Here is an 18,982-nt window from a genome sequence, read left to right as displayed (position 1 = left end):
CTGGGAAACCGGAGCCTGCGATTTTCTGTATACCCACTTTAATAATGACTAATGGATTCTAACTGTGGTGGAGCAGCTTGTCTTGTTTAAGCAAGATATCTTTATATAAACAGCTCTCTTTAATGAGAAAAGTAATTACTGAGTCAAAGCCAAAGCAATCGTTTCAAATACAGTTCTGGTCTGCAGTGCTGTTCAGAATCAAGGCAGCAAATTGCCGAAACATTTTTATGAATGAATTCTCCCCCCAAAATATTCAGAGCCTGCCTGGAGGCTTCTTAGAGGAATAGGACAGAAGTTCTGCATTACTTCACAAGCTCCCATCTTGTTTTGGTCACCTCCAGTTGCTGAAGGCGGAAATCTTTCAGATCTATGGAAAGCTTCCTGCTGGCTGCTCTGATGGTTTGGCCTCTTCACATGGATGCAGAACCAAGTGCAGCAATTCAGGTGATTGTACCTTAGGAGTGGAATTCAGACAACTTTGGCAGGAGAACATCACTGTGAGAACTGGATATTAAATGAGTATAATGGATTAAAAGCATCCATATACAAATGGATGCTTTTAGGGTCCAGCTTCATTATTCCCACAGAAGCCTAGTAAATACCTCTCTTTCAAGTGACAGGAAGAAAAGGCTGCACACACACAGGTGGAACAGACCATTTCACTGTTTTTCTCCTCTCCTAGTTATCTAGCTCAAGCTTCTGTGCCGTTTTATTTCATCCTCTTGTTTAAATGTGCTGCTATATGGGCATAGCAATAGAAAGCTCTGCTTCTCCACACAAGACACAAGACAGCTTATTCACTGAGAATGTACACCATATTCTCACAGAGCTCTGTTGCCTGTGCACCATCATGGAGGATTGACAGCTGGCCTTGGTGAGCCTTCTCAGCTGTTACAAACCATGCTCACGAATCAGAAGTCTTAAGTTACTTAAATCTGAAATCCCTTCACGTCATACTGCTTCTTCAAGATCTTAAGAATGATTATTTCTTCAAATCTCATATTAAGTCAGATTTCTCCCAAAGATTATCTACTGTGCTCATTTAACTGTTAGAAAAAAATGAGGAATCGGAGCAATGTGTTTAGAATGTCCTTGAGCTGTTCAAGGAAAAGTGAAGTTTGAAAGTCAGCACAGAACTGGGTGCAGTGCACCCGCATGGCTTTTCCATGGTGCAGATGTGTATCAGGTTTGTTTTGTGAGGCTTTACAGAGCAAGATGCATAGCAGTGTTGACAGTGCTAACTTGTGAAAAGCAGTATCTGTTGTCCTGGTTCAAACAGGTCATTATTATCCATGAACAAATATGAAGCTGACAATTAGGGACTGCTAAGCTTCCTTTCAGTTATTCTCTTGGCCTCAGTCCTAAAGACACTGCATTACTAGTGCAGAAATGGAGTCTTGGGGATTGTTTTAAGTGCTGAAGACTCCCTCCCTTAACCTACTTCCTCCTTTATCAGAGACACAGCTGATTAGATAGGAAAGCATGCTGGCTGGCGCCTTCCCACCCCGATTGTTTTTGTACCTCACTGCTCTGTAGTGCCGGGGCATGTTCCTATTCATTTTTCATGACCTTTCCTCATTACACCCTTTTTAATTGCAGCTTGTTTCTGTGACCTTGGAGTCCTCCAGGCCAATCCAAAAGATCAGGCACTGTGTTTTTAAGTTACCTTTTGGAAAGTTGGGAAATATGGTGAAATTTTTCAACAAAGAAGTTTGTGTGGATGCATTTACTTTTTTGGCTGAGTCCTGTAGAATATTTTTGTTTGTTTGTTTTACAGCTGTGCATTAAAATTTCCATCTAAGACACTTTCTGAAGGCACAGCATACCCATTTATATAGTAGTTCATTTATAAATTAATTCTTGTGTTGGAGGATTCTTGATTACAGATTATATCTAGTATATGGTTGGCTGTTTTATCAAAAAGGCATAATCAACTAGTATGGTGTAAATATCCATCTTTATTTTCAAAGGTTTTCAGCCCCACATCTTTGGTGCTCATCTCCATACTGTCATATGTTTCTCCCTTTCTAAAAATACATACAGTCTAAGTGGCTTTGATCTAATACCTGTTTATCGCAGTCACAGATTAATTAGATCATACGTTGAACTTATGCTGTAGCAAACAAACGGAATTAAAAATAGGCCTTTTGATGTCCCTTACCACATTTGGATTCCCTTGAATAGATATTTTATTTTCATTATTGGATTTGTTTAATGTTTTATTCACAAGTTCCGTATGCAAATAGCTTAAAAAGTATCACTATCCTTTATTGATGACAAAATGAATTATTACTCATTATAACTACTTCCTTCCCATCAAAACCATCTGCCTATCAGGTTGAGTGCCAAAAAGGAAAGATGTGGAAATCGTACACTATGTTTTGAGAAAATGCAGAGTGTGTCTACCTGTGTAAGAGTACAAGAACATATTGTTATAGATCCGTTCTCCGTGTATTTGAAGTGGGACGGATGTGAGACACTTCTGGCCAGAAGTTGTGTAACCTAATTTGTGTGGCACCGAGCCTGAGTTAACATACCTTGCCTCTCAGCAGCAAGTTAATGCTGCCGCATGGCTTCCGGATTGGAGCTTTCTCAGCCCCGGTGAGCTGGGTGGAGCGGATGCATGATTGTCCAAACGCAGTCAAGTCAACATGCGCTTAGTGCTCCTTGAAGGGGTTGGAGAGCTGAGGCATGAGCATTGGGTGGACAGCCCAATACAAGCTTTATTAGAGCATTGCCATTAGGTTACAGTTCTTAATGTTGCAGCTTATTATGAGATCTGTCTGTAAGGGTCTGCTACTTGGATGCTTTGGGTTCTTACAGGTCTCCCAAATGGTGAAAGGGGGGAAAAGAAAAGTAGAAGTTAGACAAACTGGATTCATCCAGAATGCCTACATGTGGATTTAAGTTTCCTTGCCATAGGTATTTAAATCTGTCAGTTCTGACACTGATGTAATATATTTTATTAAGTATCCTGTATGGGAGGTTTCTTAGAGCAAAACATCCTCTTTAACTGGTATCCATGCCTCAGAGGCAAATTAGATTTCTTCTCTCTTCACCATTGGTGCTTTCTTTCCACATCTCTAGCTCATCTGCAGAAGGAAATTGGCTGGGGTGTTTCAGCACCTTTGTACAGTCTTACTTCTTTGGAACCATTTGCTGCTATAAATCAGAACGGTCTTGGGACTGAAACAGAGGGACAGCAGTAAAACAGAGATGCAAACATTTGTTTTATTTTAATTTTGGCTCTACTTTCTAGCAACAGATGAACATAGTGCTTTGAATCATAGTAACATGAATAGTAGAGTACATAGCTGCAAAGGTCCTTTGAATAAAACCTTGCTGCTCAGTGTTGATAAACAAGAGTAGATTTTCCCCAATGCCCCTCTCCCAAGTGACTTTGATTACATTGGAAGGGCAGAGCTTTAATTTAAAAGTATGCAGAACTCCAGCATAATTTAAAATATTGCTTCTGTTAATTGTAATTTAAATTTCATTCAGTAGTTGCAAAGGTAATATTTGTTTTCTAGAAGGACATACATGTATTTCATCTTTTTCTTAAAGGCAAGTAGATAAATGCACACTTCCGACACTAGTAACTGGTGGTGAGAGAAGTACTTTTCTGTAGTCAACTATTTAAGAAAGAAACATGTTTTTAAGTTTCTCAGAAGATTCACTCTAACAGGATAAACTGCTGCAGTCAGAACTGACATTTATGCCTTTCAGCCTTTACACAACTGAACTGTTAAATGTTAATATACCATATATACATCAACTTTGTTTCAACAATATTGTGTCAGCAATCACACTGGCACTTATTACAGTATATGTGTTAAATATCTGCTGACACCAAAAGATTCAATTCCACTGACTCAAACAGATTTTTTTTTGTTACAACAGCAGCAAAACAATCTTTTGTCTTATAGCTCAAGCAGAAATGTGAAGTTACAGGAAGAATTTTGAAGAGAACTCAGTGTTAATCAACATATTCTCCTACTGAAGTTAGGGAGAACTTTTTTTTCTTTTTTTTCTCTTTCAGCTGAAACACTGCAAGTCCCAATGCTTTGAAAAGTGTCTCTGGGGAAAAAATGTTTAAAAGAGCTAGAGTTGTTTGTTCTGTCAAGCCTTTATTGCTTTCTTTGCAACATGAAAAACCTATTTAACCTAACAGCAATAAGTTTGGTTCATTAACTACAGCCTATTCAAGGTCTTCCACAGACTCCCATAGGCACTGAAGCAGGCTCTTAGAAATTAATCTTGTGAAGAACACATGATTTGTGCCTTAGAAATTATATATATAAATTATATATATATATATATATATATATATATATATAATTACAGCAGTCTAATAAAAACATGCAATTTGTATAGCAGGAGATCTCACTTTTATCAAAGTGCTAAGTAACAATGGAAGTAGGTCATGTTAGATAAATCTTACTGTTTTTTTGTTTATTTGCTTATTTTGGCAAAAAGATTATAAAAAATGCTTGATTTTCATTAGCTTCTGTTGAAATGTATGACTTGCTGTAAGCCAAATTTATGCTGAAGCAAGAGACAGATAGTATCTGCTTTAAGGAGATGAAAACGTCATTCCTTATAATGACTTTGTAGAAGATGCTAAAAAATGAGCAATTTCCGACTGCTTACGATGCTACGCAATGGTAATCATTGTACCTAGGGATAATCCAAACAATGCCTTCCTCATCATTTCTGGAAACATTTTCCATTGTTCTTGTTCTGGCTTCTTCTGATGACGTAAGATAACAATGGGCAGTAATGCTTTTCACACTAAATGTTTCCGGGAGTCCCAGATTTGTGAAATAGCTTTGAAGGTAACAAAGTCAAAATAAGGTTATTTTCTTACTTGATCCCACATGATTGAACACATATCTTTTGCCATCCCTTTTAAGGGCTAAATCAATACTTGCTCTCTACATAAGACACAAATATATGGCAGAAGAGTGAGCTGAGCATTTAAAAAAAGGCACTCGAGAGTAATTTCCTTTAAGTCAGTAAGCTGTATGAATAGGATTTATTTATTCAGTCGATACACAAACTGATTTCCTAATAGTCAACTGAAAAACATTTATTTATATATGCAACAAAGGAATTTGTTGCATAACATTTGCTAAAAAAAAAAAATAAAATAATAAAAATGCTACTGGTCGAATCTTAATGTTTTGTTCAACTAGTGGTTTATTATTATTATTATCATCATTATTATTATTATTATCATTATTTATTTATTTATTTATTTATTATTTTTAATACCGATTTCAGCCAGCTCTAAATAAACCAGAGTTTGCCCCAAACCACCCAGGCAGGGATGTTCCCTTCTAGCTGCAGCATTGCAAATAAAAGAGTTGATGTGGTGGCTGGGGAGCCTGAGAATCAGTGTCTATGTTAGAACTCTTGCTTTCATTATTTGGTGTAAATAAAATTTTTGTATTTCGTCTAAAATAGAATCATGTCCTTAGGAGGAAGTGCTTTCTGGTGTGTACTGTATGGTATAAGAATCTCCTGTAGGAGACCACTTGTTTGAAATATTTGTCCTGACTCATGGAGGTGTTGACCATAATCTCCAAATATCCCAACTGTCCCATTTGAGCTCTGAGTTATAGAAGGTGGAGTGGGAATGGAAACATTTCATTTTTTTTTTTTTTTTTTTTTTGCTGTATTTGTAAATTTAGTCCCTCAAAATTAAACCCATTTCAAAGCTTTTTCTGCACTCATCATGTCCATTCTTCCCCATTTTCTTACTTATCTTCCCTTTTCTTTTCTTCTTTCTTCCTATTTACAAAACTTAGATCAAATACATGAATATTTTTAGGTTAATTCTTTATCTTTAATAAGCAATGTATTGGCTTTCCAGTATTTATACTCAGCTATAAAATTATCATGAGAAGGTGGGTATAAAGAACATTTATGGGTACTGATAATATAGAAACAGTCATCCAAATAGGTGTCTTGGGTAATACCATATCATATTCTTATGAGTTAAAAAAAAAAAAAAAAAAGGAGAAAAAAGTTATATACTTATATTGAAGAATTGTCTATCTTTTCTTACTTCATATACAGTTCTTTATTTTTTAAACATATATAGTATATTTCTACTAATTAATATCACCACTGATATATAACACAAATTGTATTTTGTTGAGATTTTAGGCAGTACAAAATTGAATTGATTAATTTAATTGAAATGAGTGAAACTAATAACACCAAAATGTTTGCTTTCCATATTGGGTGCTTAATTAGTAATTAGGCAGATATGACAAGTAGGGAGGGTATTTCCTGATGGTTGACAATTCATTGAGCTGAGTGCCAACAGCAAATCAAAAGTCCCTTAACAGCCCTTAATTAATTATCAGGAAATACCCAGTTCGGGTGGAGTGGGTCATTATACTTCTATTCCATGTAAAACTATGAAGGGTGAGAAGAAATCAAAATAATATACAAAATTAATTGTGCAAAGGTAGCACAGAGACCACAAAGCCCTGTTTATTCACTGTGTTTGGACAGTGATACAAATAAGACATCCTAGTTGCCCTGCTCATGACCACAGCTCAGACACCCACAATTTCCAAGGTGCTTTTAGTGCAATGGGTGTAATCAGGGCATATTTACCATGAGGTGGTAGCATTTCCTAAAATGCTTAAGTGAACAATGGTAACAACTCCTAAGTCTTCCTCCTAACCTATGTTATTTAGAAGTTACATTTATATTCATAGTTGAGAAAGGTTTTGGTTGTTAATATTTTACCCAGGATAAAATTAGGTTACAAAAACTGCTGCAAGAGATCAGGATTGCTCTAGTGTGTCTCCTACTTTTCTTTGTAAATTGCTTTACTAATAAAGATGGAAGTGTAGAGGGGAGAGTAGAGAAGAAAAGCTTTATTGCTGTATTAGGATTTGAGATTTCATTCATACACACCTGACACCTGAGATTTTTGAGATGCATCTAGTATTTACAATCTCAGGTTGCTCAGATTCATACAGATGTGTTTTAGGTTAAGATTTATAACCCTAGGACTGTAATGTCAAAAGTCTATCTCAAAGATAGGGAATCATTCATGAATTTCTTATTCTTCTTTTGGTATCAGAATCCAATAATAACCCCATATTGAGGTTTCTATTGCATTGAACTCTTTGCTATATTTTAAAAATTCTAATGTTGAAAAGCTTTCCCTTAAATTTCAGAGCTAACTTGGGAGATGTTTAATGCTAACTAGCTTCAGTAGAAAAGAAAAATGCAATGAAGCACCTTTCATTTATGAAAGATGATCCAAATGTATTTGATATTATTATTTTTTAACACTTTCATAACATTGGCAGCTCTTACACAGAAAACACTTGAAACTGTAAAATAGCCAGGATGAAAACCTGATAATAGGTGATGACAGCTAAGTGTATTTCACCGACAGAAGTAAAAGGACTCCACCACAGAAGCACAATAGTGCTTTTCAGAAATTATATTTAACTCAAGCAGCTCTTACACTTCCCGTTAGATATCTCAAGGTCTCTTTCTTAAAATGATTCTTTTTTATTGTCTTTTCTTTTCCTAGAAGATAATTTAAAAACATAATTAATTATGAGTTTCCAGTTTATAAAACTTACATAAGTATTTTTAATTTTTTTGCTAGTCAAAGCTCTCAGAATTACAATTTGCTGTGATTTCCTTAACTGAAAAGTTTACTATAGATTTATTAAAAAAAAAAAAAAAGTTCAGAGTTCAGGTTAATATAATTTTCAAGGTAGTTTCAATGGTATCTGGATCCAGTTTCGGAAAATGATAAAAATGCATAGCTGCATTGACTTCCATTTTCCCTTTTAGTACAGTTTTGAAGCTCATTGAAATGTTCATATATACATAGTTTTTTGTTTGTTTGTTTGTTTTTTCTCACACACATTCAAACTTCAGCATTTCAAATGCTTTGGGAGCCCAAAATTATATCAAGCTAGAATGACAGAGATTATTAAAGGGAGGATTCGTAATTATCACACGAGAGAGTTCATAATGGGAGAGATCTGTGCAGTTATACCAATCTTTTTAACTTTTCCATATTTTAAACTTCCCATTAATATGTACAAACTCATTTTATGTGTCAGAAATCCTGATGTATGATTTAGACACCAGGGGTATTCCAAACACTTACCCCTATTTTATTATTATTATTATTATTAAATAGAACTAGAATTTGATGAAGATTTTGCTGGCTCACTTCCTGTGCACCAAGGCCATTCATATTGTTCAAAAGTAGATTTGACCATCAGGATGTGCAATAATTTTTCTCCATCAGCACCTGGTGCTTGAGCCCTCCAATTTGTTTTCCATCATTGGACTTTCAACAGAATGCATGTACGGAGACAGAAAAGTAATTCTAAGTGGTGTTGCAGGAGGACAGAGAAAGAAAGTGGGAACTGTAGCAAGTCTATAGCAAAATAGTTCATTTCCTTATATTTATGAAATAAATGAGTTCCCACACATTATTTTTGGCCAGAATTGTTTTATATTCTTTTGAAGTGCCCTTGAGAATCAGTTGATAATGAGTATAGATAACTTATTTAGTCACTGGGACCTTTCCTTTTCTATAATAAAATAGTTCAGGTTTTAGTGCTGTGTCTCAGCAAAATTTTACCATGATTAGGAAGAAAAGGAATTGTAATGTATTTTAACAGAACTCAAGAATACTGTTGTCATTCAGTGGCTAGTTGTTTAAATTTAAATGGTGTTTACGTGGGACAGGAAAAAAAAAAAAAAAAACAAAAACAAAAACAAAAACTACTGATAAGAAACAATGTAGTGGAATTGTAAAGATCTTCCAACTGTGAGCTTTTCAGTGATTATTCTAATAATTCACGTACACTCATAATGGAACAAGATGTTTTGGACTTATAAATGAAGGGTGGATATTACTGCATAAACTATATACAATGCCTTTCAAGCTTCTATTTAGATGCTGTTTATGTATGCAGCTCAATTCCCGCTAACGCTGGAGTGAATGATACACCTTCAAAGGAAGCACGAACACACCCTCTTTATCTGATCTAGTAGAGGTACAATGGGCAAATGAATACAATAACTTATGTTTTTTTTTTTTTTTTTTTTTTTTTTTTTTGTTTTTCAGATGTAAACTTAAGGATAAGAGAAGAACTTATAGGTCTAAGTTTTCCCAGTGGGACATACCTATGAAATACCATAGTATAGTTTTTGATTTTTTTATTTTTTTTTTCATGAGGAACAAATCATGGATTTTCTTTGCAAGCAGATCCTGTTCAAAAGACTCAGACATCTTTTAACTCAGCATCTAAATATAATTTCTGTTGAAGAAAACTAATACCATATGCCCTAAAACTTAGAGCTACTGATAATCTTCCCATCATAAACCTTAAAATCACCAAAGTAGTTAATGCCATTGCATATCATTACCTGTTAACTTGTGGCATCTACGTTTAGAAGTTCAGACTTACAGACAAAAAACGGTCTTAAATGGTCTTTTAATAACTTCAGTACATTTATAATGAGGAAAACTGACCAACTTTTTGAAATTTCATCTCTCCTTGTCAACTCAATTATCTTAACTAGAAAATTTAGGGAGAGATCGTTTGGGTACAACTGGAGATAAGTAATTGCTTTACAGAACTAAAGGCAAGTGATTGATATTATGGATATGTTACAGATAATATATACCCCTCAAGTTTCTTGGTACATTGTTTTGAATCTTCCCTTATTCCAGCCTGTCCTTGATCTAGTCAAACTTGTTATATTATCCCTTAATTATTTTGTTCCATTTTGTTTTATTGCATCTGTGCAGTGCAAAAAAGAATACTGTGCTTAATATATATTGGGCAGAGACTGTACTGATGTCCATAAGGACAATGCCATTAACTGCACAGATTGTAAGGAAATAAATTTCCTTTCTAATTGTAATGAAATCAAAAAAGACTAAATCTATTTAGGTAGCAAGATGTACTTATTCTTTCTGGAAAAGAAAAAAAAAGTCATATAAGCTCTTGATAAGTGTTTCTGAAAATAGATAGATAACAAGATCTATGTTTTACAAGTCTCCAGCACACAGTTCTGCCAGACTATTGTTTTGTGCAGCAAGAAGTAAAGCACTGGCAAGTTTGCACAATGATACACTTGACTATGACTTAATAAAACACATTTTTGAGCCTGGGACTTTCAGAATAGAGATGCTATATGTAAATATATGTTTTATATCTTATCTCTTACAATGATCAAAGCTAGTTATAAAAATAATAATTATTATTGCTCAGAAAAAGAACAGGAAAACTTCTAAAACTGCTTGGTATCCTTGGAATTTGATTTCTCATGTATTTCTTTGGTAATCTTGGCATTTTATTTCATAATTTTAGGTGACAGGACGAGGGGGAATGGGCTTAAGTTGAGCCAGGGGAGTTTTAGGTTAGATGTTAGGAAGAACTTCTTCACTGAAAGGGTTGTGAGGCACTGGAACAGGCTGCCCAGGGAAGTGGTGGAGTCACCGTCCCTGGAAGTCTTCAAAAGACGTTTAGATGTAGAGCTTAGGGAAATGGTTTAGTGGGGACTGTTAGCGTTAGGTCAGAGGTTGGACTCGATGATCTTGAGGTCTCTTCCAACCTAGAAAATTCTGTGATTCTGTGATAATGGATTTTGCTTATGGTACATATAAAATCCAGAGACACAATTATGTCTGTGCCTGATACAGTTTGAAATTATAAAATGTTTTTTCTTAGTTCATTTCAGAAATATATTGAAGTATGGTGGGGGGTAAATATAAGAATATTAGTCTTTTTTTTTTTTTTTTTTTTTTTAAATATATGTACTGTTATCCAGTAGCTTTCCCATTGCATTGGTTGTTTACACATTTAGCAATGTACTGTGACATTTAAATGAGACTATGTATGTGATGCTTTCAAGCACTTCTTTAAAAAACAAAACAAAACAAACTTTACCTTACTATAAATCTTGACTAATATTTTTCAATTTTAACTTTATTTTTCTGTACAGCAGTATCACATGTTCCCTTAGATGCTATAGAATATATTTATTTTCTACTATAAATGATGATAAAAGTGGTAAAATACTACTTGTTTTGTTTTCCAATCATTAGTGAAGACTCTACATATGTGTCTTTTGAATAAATACATTTTTATGATAGATCATCTGCTGGTGTAAATCAGTGGGGTTATTTATGTTATTTATGTATCCTCCAGTGATCTAATGCTAGGACTTCTTCCCACATCCCTGGAAGACAACAGAATAAGAGTAATTATACTTTAAAAAGACTTAATTAACCTAACATGTCAGTCCTTCCAATTTATCTGTTACGCCCTCTTCACTTGATTCTGTTCAAAAGAGTAAAGGCATACCTGTGCCTGTGGTGTGGCTTCTCCCTGGTTTCATCCATAGAGGACCAGCGTATATAATATATATTAAAGGTAATCTTGGTGGTGGAACAAATGTGCTTTTTTGAACCAGTGTATTTCTAATGCTAAAATTTAGATATTTTTTTTTGTTTGTTTGTTTGATTGATTTTGTTTTGTTTTGGTGTTGTTATTTTATAGTGTTTGCAAGTCAAGGGATAATCAGAACACACTGGGAATGCACAGGTGTAACTATACAAAAAAAGCCTTGTATCTTCAGTATTTTTACTACTGCCAAAACAAGTAAGACCACACACAGCTTCAAGTTCACATCCTGTGGTGTTTGCAGGGCTGACAGTCATGGTATGAAAGTTGTGCTAATTTGAGTGTACATCATTGGTATAGCTGTTGTCAAGAAAATTTCAAGGCAGTTCCTAGGCACTAAGTAAAAATACTGAATTCGGTTCAGACTACTATTTTTATGCTAAATGTATACAACAATAATAATGGAAAACATGTTTTCTGCAACATGAAATAATTTGCCGTTGTATTTGAATCACACATTTTAAATATTATTTTCATTACCCTACCTATTTCACTGATTTTCACCTGGGCTGTCATCTACTTACTATTCATAACTTTCCTTTTTTTGTCTGAAGGGACTCTCTTTGCTTTAGAGAAAATAGTAATTGTCTGGTATTACTCCAATTTTTTGACTTAGCCCAATGGTAGCCTTTCTGCTCCCAAAATTATTATCTGTATTTACTGTATGTGATAGGAAAGCTTTAGATTTAATCTGAAGCTGTATTGTGCAGGATTATGTGCATGCATATGTACACCAAAGGCTCTGGAAATAGAAAACAAAGCCAAGTCTTAGCATCTTTACCTGTACAGTAGCAATTTTATCCTTCCTTATTCTGTACCGCTGAAAGCAAAAATTTAAGTTGAGATTTCTGAAAAGATATCAAGTATTTTGATAATATCAACAATTTTGATATTATTGTAGAGTTTAGACTGAGAAAGGGTCTAGTTTTGCCTAAGAGGCTTGATCATTAAATGAGTTCCGTATTCAATCAGCACTGTATTTCCTTTGTTGGAAATGGAAGTTGCAGTAGTTATGTTTTACAGGAGCTAGATCTCGATGGTGTATGTTAGACAATGCTCTGCATCTGATGACCAAATCAAACATCCAAGGTTAGAGGGCAAACAATTTCTGATTCCTAATTGGGTTTAGCTGAGCAGTGTTGGAAGTCAAAAGGAGGCTGCTCTGAACTGCGGATGCTCTGGGAAGATACAGAAATCTATCATTTGTCTCTGCACAAACCTCTTAACTTTCAACAGCAAGAGTGAGTGTTTGGTGTCATTGTGAAATTTGAATGACTTAGTTTCATGCAGTTCTTCCATAAGTTTGTTAGATCTTTGTGAACTTATTTTTAAGTCTTTTGCATTACTTAGGAAATATAAATTATTTATTAAGTTTAGCTTTCATTCCAAGTAACCATACAGCCCTGGAAAGGCAAACACATCATATGATGGGTAGTTTCTTCAAGGCATAGATGCAGTTCAGGTGAAGGAGGACTTCACTTTTAAATAATGTCTAGAACAGATTCCTGTCTTCATCCCAAATCAGATCCTAAAATTTCTCTCCCTCTTGTTATCTCTGATTTTAATTAACTTATTTATTCTGAATGCTGAGACTTGCGTTAAGATTTTACAATTGTCAAGTAATGTGGGAACACTTTTTCAGGTATTTTGTCGAATGGATAAAATGCATGTGAATACTTTTATTCTCAGTTGCAAAGATGTGGAAACATTCTTTGCTTTTGGATGTATTCTAATTGATACATGAAGGATCCGTAGCATTCATTGATGATCTCACAAGTGACATATGTCTCATTCTGTTGTCCATGTTTTCATGTTTTACTTCATCAGTTATGTCATTCTTTGACGCTTTTCCTATTGCATTCTCATCACTTTTCTTATCTGTTTCCACATTTGTTTCCTTGTGGCATTGCCTCATTCAGTACATTACACCCTCCGAGTTCACTGACAGCTTCTAGATTCATTCCTTTCTTTTCTTTTATGTAAAGGTTTTGTTCGGTCTTTGATTTATATTCTCCTCTGGTGCCAGTCCCTTTCCTGTAATTGCAGTTGTACAGTGCTCTTTGAGAAGTACTAACAATTCCCTGTGTTTACTGAAATGTAAACCATTATGGGTTATCGTAGTCACGTTCTGGGGTTTTGTGTCTTCTTAGTTTTCCAGCATTTGTTATTGTATCTGGAGCTAAATTTGTGATAAGCTCAACTGCATTTGATTCAGGACATGCATGAGTTCTAAACTCACCAAGTTAACCTACCCCAGACTTACTTTTCAAGTAATTTCTCAGGCAAGATTCTGCTGTGGTCTCCTCCACATTCTCTCCCCTCCCTTCTCCAAATATATATCTTGCCCCTTAAACTGTTTTTTATCATTTCCTTAATTCATACATAGAAAGGAGCAAAGTATTCCATACTGCTACTTTCAGTGTAAATTATTTTTGAATAATTATTTTTGAGGTTGCCCAAAGTAAATATGGAGTTTATGCTAATAAGAAGGGAAGAACTATTTCCCCCATGAAACTCAGTGGATTTATATAGAATTGCTTTTAAACTATCATGTCAAACTCTCTGGTTTTCCTTGTTGCAAGGTACATAATTAGCAACGTAAGCTTTTCATCTGAGTCTTTGTGTCATTTCATTGCTAAAAGATGCCATGGATATTGAAAAATAGTAACTAAAAATAAAAATAAAAAATATGTTTATGACTGGAAAGTATGAGAATGTAGCAGTATCTGTTTTTATTTTATTTTTTGCTTTTATGAATACACTATTTGAACAAAAAGTCTTGATATTAATACACTTATTCAAAATAAATAATGTGCTTTAGAGGAAACAGGCTAGTCTGGTGACTAAAATGGAGGGAAATATGTTTCATTCAGAACTTTGTATTATGGTGTTTTGCTGACAGTGAATTAAATATCTCTAATGTTCTGCTAGCTTAAAAACCATATAAGTTACTGTAGTTTTTCATTAAACCATAATACTTGTTGAAAATTAACACCTTTCCCTTTATCAGGAAAGCTGAGAAATTTCATTAGAATTTAGAATCTAATTTTAAATTCAAATACTATTGAAAAGAAAAAAAAAAAAAGAAAAGAAAAGAAAAGCAGCTTCCCTTTCACATGTTGTTGTGAATTTATCCTCTGGCGAATTGAAATTGCAAAGAAATGTCAGTGATATTAATTGTCTGGAGTGGTGCTGCACGCCAAATTGATCTTTACATACTGTTTGAAACTTCCTAAATAGAATAGACCAAGTTGCGTGACTTATTTCACTGTTATTTATTCATTTTTTTAATACTTACATGCATTTTTACAAACATGGTATATTTTTCTCTTTACTTATTTTTATGTAATTGTTGGATAACCTACAGAATATGAAAAAGTAACTCAGCTGACAATACTTAGCATGTTTCTTAATTGTGTTTTTGCTTAAGCGTCCAAAATACCTAAGGATATTTTCAGTGCACCCTAGTTACTTGCTGTATACCCAGCTGCATCCATATGTTTTCTCCAGTGGAAGAGGGACTAAATCCATTCTTCCCCACTCCAAGCTGTAGTTTCTAAAGAGAGGAAGCTTGGGCCTTGTGATGAAGGCACCTTGTACAGTCAAGGAAGTGCTGATGAAAAAGCAGCTGGATCAGTAGGAGAGCACAGCAAATGAGATATATACAAAGGTCAGTAACTGCAACCTAAGAATTGCTATTGTGAATGAGGATTGCCTCTGTTTTCTTTTGCTCTGTGTAAATGCAAATCAAAAACTTGCCTACATGCTTGCTGTATAAGAAAACTGAGTCAATACTCTGTCAATGCAGAGGGAGCAGCGTGAGCCACATTTCCTGCCTGAAAGCCACAGTGCTTCCAAGGTAGAAGTGGCTTTGTGCTGCACCACTGCAAGGGTAGCCCTTTCTGAGAACAGCTGGCCCAGAAAAGATATCAGGTAATGTTTGACTGCTTCAGCCTTTGATGGGAATCGTATGTCTATTGTAAGAAAAGTTCTTGTTGACACTTCTATGAATCCTTCTTCAAGGGGTTAACAGAATATTTTAATTGGAACTTCTATTGATTTTAATAATATTTCTTGCCGGGATGTGTTAGCCCCAGCAGATTCTAACACTTTTAACATGTTCATTGTAATGTTTCAAAAGGCTATTGCAGGATCTGTAATAGAAATACACTAATGGCCAGTAGCATTCCCATTCCTCTATGGTAAATCTGGGGGGTCCATAATCCTTTACAGGTACTCATTGTAGGTAGGCAGATTTTGTCTAGGGGTCAAAATGAAGCACAGCAAAATTCTCAGAAGAAAAAATAATAAAGACAATTGTGAGAATGTGTTCTCAAGTGAATTTGACTCTGTCTGTTTATAGTATAAGTAAACGTGGAGGGATAAACGGGAGTTCCTGAATGAGAACTATTGTTAGGAAGAGTGAAACTCACTGCGGAATAGGAAAAAACAACTAAACTAAACAAACTAAGAAACAAAGGGCTAGCAGGTGCAGAACTTGGAAAAAGAAAAAAAAAAGTTTTATTTAAACATCTTAAAATTAAAAGCAGAGATTAATAGTAAATCCGTTGTTCTGAAGAACTAGAATATGATCTACACAGATTTACTTCAACCCTCTTTGATGTTCTTAACTGCCACGTAGCAAGTAGCAATGCCTGATTTTGTTGATGAGTCTTTTCCTCAAATTTTGATTGGTCGTCATCTTTGCTTCTTTTTTTTTTGCATGGGCTTCTACTTCTTATTTAGATGCTTCAGTGAGGATCTAGGAACTTTATGCTTTGTAGATTTTAACCTTAAAAATACAGATACAGTAACGAATATTTGCACTGTGGTAAAACAAGCAACCATGTAGAAAGCCCAAACAAAATTCAAGCCTCAGGGGAGCTAGACACTTTTGATACACAGTACTTCTGCCACAAAGGATTTGTATTTTGAAGGGACCAAATAATAAGAGAAATGTTGTTATCTCATTTAAGAACATGGGATGAAGAACAGAACAACGAAGTGACTTGTTAATGTCTGAGCCAGGAATAGAACCCAGACTGCCTGACTCCCCAGGCAGGGCATGAAAAGAGAATGCCGTTCTCTCCTCCATGAGTGATTAGTGAGGGCTACCTGCTCAACAGCCTGCGTTTGACCAAATATACACTGTATATCTTGTTTAATGAATTGTGTTTTTACTGGAATGGAGGTCAGTTTTGAATAAATGTTGTAACTCATTAATGAGAAATTATTTGTTGGCTGAGTATGTCACTGCTGGAATATTACTTCTTGATAATCAAAGTGACTACATCATGTGAGGAGACACTGGAATTTATTTTTCAGGTAATAAGCATCACAAAAGTCTTTTCAGGACAGTCTTTCCTATGCAGCCGCTGTTAACATTTATTCCTGAAATACACGGTCTGTCTGAAAGAGCAGTATAAATCTGTCACCTCCAATATGGTGGACAATACAAAAGCAAAAGTTTTTTTGTTGTTTGGTTAGTTGGTTGTTTTTTTTGAGTTAGCGTTGTCTGGTGTGTACAGCCTAGAACTCATGCTTTAAAACCAGCCATTATCATACAGCAATATATGTCTTAAGGAAATGTTCTTATGGTTTACATCTTTAAAATAAATTCTTCAATATTTAATTATAATCCAAGCCCTACGGATTTGTGATTCCAGCCCTGCTGGAAGCTGAGTAGGGTAGAGATACAAAACTTGGAAAAACTTGTCTGGCATGTCATCTTTTTCAACTGAACTTAAAGAAGTTATGTCTGCAGAAGAAACTAAAAAATTACTGAAATTTAAATATTCGCCTAAACAATGTTTAGAACAGTCTGAAGCTCCCAGAAATGTATTACCTGATTCCACAGAAAGTGTGTAGAAGGGTGGGTTACAAGATATGGAAATATGGGGTTTAAGTGGGAACCTCTTTGCTGAGTACAAGAGCTAGGGTAAAACTTGGACTTTGCACACTGTGTATTCCCAGACATGTCCTTAAGCTCTCTTTAATGAATGCCATTCTCATTAAATTAAATTGGACTCATGCAGATACCAATATGATAATTGAAGGAGTTCTTAATTTAGAAGCAGTTTATATGGTTATTCCACATGAAGTAGCAGCGCTATAAATTGTTAAAATCAGGACAGGGATATGAATTTTCAGAGATAAATTTAACAGTAATAATTGCTAATCTCCTGTGGTGAGTCATTGCTTTAATTCTGAGAGGGTGGTCTTGGGAAAATAAAATAAAACCCTCGCTATTCTTTGAAAGAGGAAAGTGACCCTGGTTTTGAAAAATTATAAATTATTTTTCCTAATGGCTACTGTTTTCTAGCAGGCTAAAAATCCCTCCCTCCCACCTGCCCACCTCCTCCCTTTTTTTTTTTCTAGCCGAATATAAATCTAATTTATTTATTTATTTTTCCCCACTATCATGTGAAAACTTTTAGAAATCGAGAAGTTTTCAACATAAAACTGCAAAGCCCATCTACTCCCTTACTGTACTGACATTTGCTCCAAAAATTAGAATTTCTACCAATACAGAAAGCCAGCAGAACTTTTTTTTTTTTTTTTTTTTTTGTGTGTGTGTGTGTGTGTGTGTGTAGCATTTTACCTATTGGTCTCAGAGAGAATGTAATAAATTCCTCATTTCTAAATATTTTAGCAGAAAGAACCCTTATCGTAAGCGATGTGAACAAGTAATATCTGATAACTTATTTCTGCCTGATCACAATGTAGTGATCACATTATGCTACTGACCACAATTTTTAAACTTAGAATAATTCTGTAAATTCTTTGCTTTAAAAACAAACAAACAAAAAAAGTGGTCTGTTTAGAATTCAGTTTATAGTTTACTCAGAATAGAATAACTGAATTTCAGCAAAGTTGGCTTCCAGCCAAGCTTTGTATGACCATTTTTGTGTAATAAAAATAATTCAGTGTTTAACATTGTATTGGAATTGCATTCTCAATTACATAGTTCCTTGTGCCTTTCAAAAAAAAAATAAATAAATAAATCCCAAATCAAAACAACTAATATTGGACAAATCAGACATTGGCTTAATGTGTAAGTATAATAAGTATATGGATAATAAACTGGATTGTAAACATGCTGAAATGTGTAAGGAAGTTCCTATCATTGCCATTTATACTAAATTCGTTTTTTAATGTTCTGTTTTTTCTTAGGAATCTGGTTCATCACTCATACTCAACAGAGTACTGTTTGCTGAATATTGTATGTGCACGTGCAGGTGGGTACAACTTTTAAATATTATAATGTATTTTAAATGTTCCTTCAAAAGTTTTACTAACTCCATGACCAAATGAAGAGGAGAGAGATTTTTGTATGTTTTGCAATGTTACTGCAATGAAACAATCTGCTTAATTAAATTCTGGCCATCTCTTGTGATGTTGGATGGCCTGGAGAGAGGAGGGGCCATCCTGTAACATTTCATTCAGACAGTGCTTAGCTGTATATTTGGCTCTAGAGCCAGGAAAAAACAAACAAACAAACAAAA

General features: G+C 34.7%; 1 long non-coding RNA gene across 1 annotated transcript in view; it reads left to right on the top strand.

The window, feature by feature from the left end:
- The window catches only part of LOC116490470, a 97,599-nt gene extending 78,890 nt beyond the window's left edge, over positions 1-18,709 (top strand). Inside the window, exon 3 of the long non-coding RNA XR_004253384.1 lies at positions 18,651-18,709. This is a non-coding gene — a long non-coding RNA (uncharacterized LOC116490470). The remainder of the gene's footprint in view (positions 1-18,650) is intronic.
- Positions 18,710-18,982: the final 273 nt, after the last annotated feature.

This window comes from Aythya fuligula, chromosome 6, assembly GCF_009819795.1.
Source record: "Aythya fuligula isolate bAytFul2 chromosome 6, bAytFul2.pri, whole genome shotgun sequence".
NCBI lineage: Eukaryota > Metazoa > Chordata > Aves > Anseriformes > Anatidae > Aythya > Aythya fuligula.
The sequence above is the reverse complement of the archived record's forward strand: the minus strand, read 5'-3'. Positions and strand labels throughout refer to the sequence as shown.